Source organism: Hydra vulgaris, chromosome 11 (genome assembly GCF_038396675.1).
Source record: "Hydra vulgaris chromosome 11, alternate assembly HydraT2T_AEP".
Classification (NCBI taxonomy): Eukaryota; Metazoa; Cnidaria; class Hydrozoa; order Anthoathecata; family Hydridae; genus Hydra; species Hydra vulgaris.
In genome coordinates, this window is record NC_088930.1 from 6215117 (window position 1) to 6217968 (window position 2852).

Below are 2852 nucleotides of genomic sequence, written 5' to 3' on the forward strand. Positions count from 1 at the left end.
GAAATCGATGTATATTTTCAGTGGTTATTTTTGTTTTGTTTCAAAACGCTGTATATCCAAGTATTATTTATTAACAAAACGCTTTATATCCATTTCATTAAAAAAATATATCTATTAATGAAACATAATGTTATTTTATTATGCATTCTAGGATCTACCTTAAAATTTTGTTCTCCTTTAATATAAATCAGCAACTTTTTTTAAACAACTCACAAGTGCAACTATAAAAATATATAAGGTGTTAATGAGTATTTTATCTTGTATTCAATAACGTTAATTAAAAAAACAACAAAATAAATCATGTTATGCTGGAAATTTTTTTAAATAGTTGTATCTTAAATTAAACATGTATCTTAAATTAAACATGTATCTTAAATTAAACATGTATCTTAAATTAAACATGTATCTTAAATTAAACATGAACTATCTTCTTCACTAAGGCTAGCATTATCTTCAGTGGCATTACAGAGTAGTGTTTTATACATACTAAGTATTCTGCCTTCTGCTCCTACAAGACCGAGAAGACAAAAAACATCGTCTTAGCAAGTTTTGACACAGTTATTTAATTCCAAACGTTGCGGTCTAAATGTCTCCTATTTCTTCTGTGTTTTAAGGATACTGTGTGATTTTGGCTCAGAATGGTAACTAAATGCAACTGCTTCGAGCTTGTCTGAATTTATAAGAAGTTTTTTTGCTTCACTGATTTTAAATGTTTTTTTGCTCATGACATACTTTTTGACTTCTGATTTAAAGTCATGTGCTGACCAATTCTGCCCGTAAACCATGACTTTTCCATGCCGGCTAAGTATGTTTATGTATTTATTAGGCTCAAAAATTTGGTCTCTTTTTTTAATATCTAGCTGAACTCGACCAAACACGCGATCAGCTGGCAGATATGAGTGACTTCGTTCTGGAAAAGTATGTGTAATCTGCAGTTTATTAAAATATTGTTTTCTTAGAGCTAGAAGCATACATGTCATATTTATGTTTTTGTTCTGGCCATAGCATGCATCAGAAAACAATCGAAGTGACGAGGCGTTGAAACATTTATCTTTTAAAACATTTTTAGATGTTCTATAGCTGAACAGATTATATTCGAATCTTTCCTATTTTCACACTCCATCCAAGTAAAAAAATATATATCGTTAACAGACTGAGACTTATCACCTTTATGAATAACAACACCAAGGACATAAAAATAAAGCTGTCTAGAATAGTAGGCTTCTCCGATTGATAATTTTGGTAGTACAAGGTTCTCCATCATGTCAAAACAGATAGTGATCTCATTGGAATGAATATCATTGAGAAGACTATAAAACTTGGCTTTCCTTTGATGAAGAATGAAAAGAGCAGTTTTTAATTTTTTTTGGTTATCAGTAATATTTTGGTTTTTCATAGCCAACTTATATGTTTGACATGTAGAGCATGTATCTGTTGCTGGGTATCCAAAAGCTAAATTGAAATGATTCATAAATACCCCATAATAATAATGGTAGCCTACAGTAGCTACAGTATAAGCATTGTTTTTATCCAAAAAAAGTTCGTACATCCGCTTTACATTTAAATCAGAGGGCAAATATTTACGTCCTGGAGCACCTTTTCTTCCATAATGACTTGCTCTGCAATTAAAAGACTGAATATGGTTTTTAATAACTTATTTCTTTTCAGAAAAAGCTATTTTTTTCCTCTCTCCTCCTCTATTTTCAGGTCTGGTTGTTCCATGTTCATACCAGTGTCTTGCAATTCTTAAAACTCTATCAGGTTTTATGGCTGGAATAAATTAATAAAATATTAACTTTTACTCATTAATTTTTTTTAACAAAATATACATTCTATTTCTGAATTAAAAGTAAAGTAATTTTATACTTACACAATACTGAACAAAATAAAGCTTGGCAAACTTGTACTTTAATTCCCTCGCAGCATAAAAAGTACTCAATACTCATATTTCTTAATTTTATTCGATTATTATATTTCTCTCTGACTCTTTTAACACTGATTATATTAAGCATTGACAGTATAGTAGCATCTTGTGATTTCTGTATGATGTTTTAGCAAATTATCCTTTGTTATATCTCGAGCCTGAAATAAGTCAATCAATAAATAATTATTTTGCCATAAACACAAATTATACCAAGTAATCTTACATTGTGTATAATAAAACTTTAAACTCATAACTAAATTATAATTTCAACATACGAAGATCATTAAATTAAAAAAACTGACTTTGCAGTAACCTGAAACATGATTACATGATATAGTAGGAATTTTTCCTCCGCTTGAATGTCTAAATAACTAATTTTTCTCTCTTGCAGAGCATTGTTTTTTTTTTTTTCGTGATTTTAACGTTGACACAACACTTTCATCTAACCCATCCAAATCAGCCATCTTTATTATTTTTATTTAAATATGACTATTGCGCTTGCGTGGAGTTAACTTTATATAAGCACGGATTGGTCAAAAAAATATACAGCACATTGAAAATAAACTAAAAAAATTATACAGCGTTTTGAAAATAAATAATTTTTAGAGCCTAAATTAAAAAAAAAAATTAAACTTAATTAATTAGTTACAAACATGACTTGAAAGTATCTAACTTTCTCTTCAAAATTATCCACTTAACGCAGTTTTTTCGAAATTGGCGCTTACCGCGTTTTGAAAATAAGCTCTTCACATATATATATATATATATATAGAACCCTTAGATGTTGTCCGAAAGTTTTTTCGATATTTTGTTGACAAAAAGTAAAAATTAAAATGCAAGACCGGAATTTTTTTTTTTTAATAATGATAGACTGCCTGCCCCAACCAAACCCTCAGTCGATGTAGCAGCACTCCCTTGCGGGTCAGGC

The 2852-nt window shown here is 29.4% G+C and overlaps 1 long non-coding RNA gene across 1 annotated transcript; it reads right to left on the bottom strand.

Annotated features, from left to right (window-relative positions):
- Positions 1–301: 301 nt before the first annotated feature.
- Positions 302–2391, bottom strand: LOC136087367 (uncharacterized). Its single transcript, XR_010641751.1, has 3 exons — positions 2227–2391; positions 1871–2082; positions 302–1770 (listed from the first exon to the last, which is right to left on the bottom strand). It is a non-coding gene; the product is annotated as an uncharacterized LOC136087367 (long non-coding RNA).
- Positions 2392–2852: the final 461 nt, after the last annotated feature.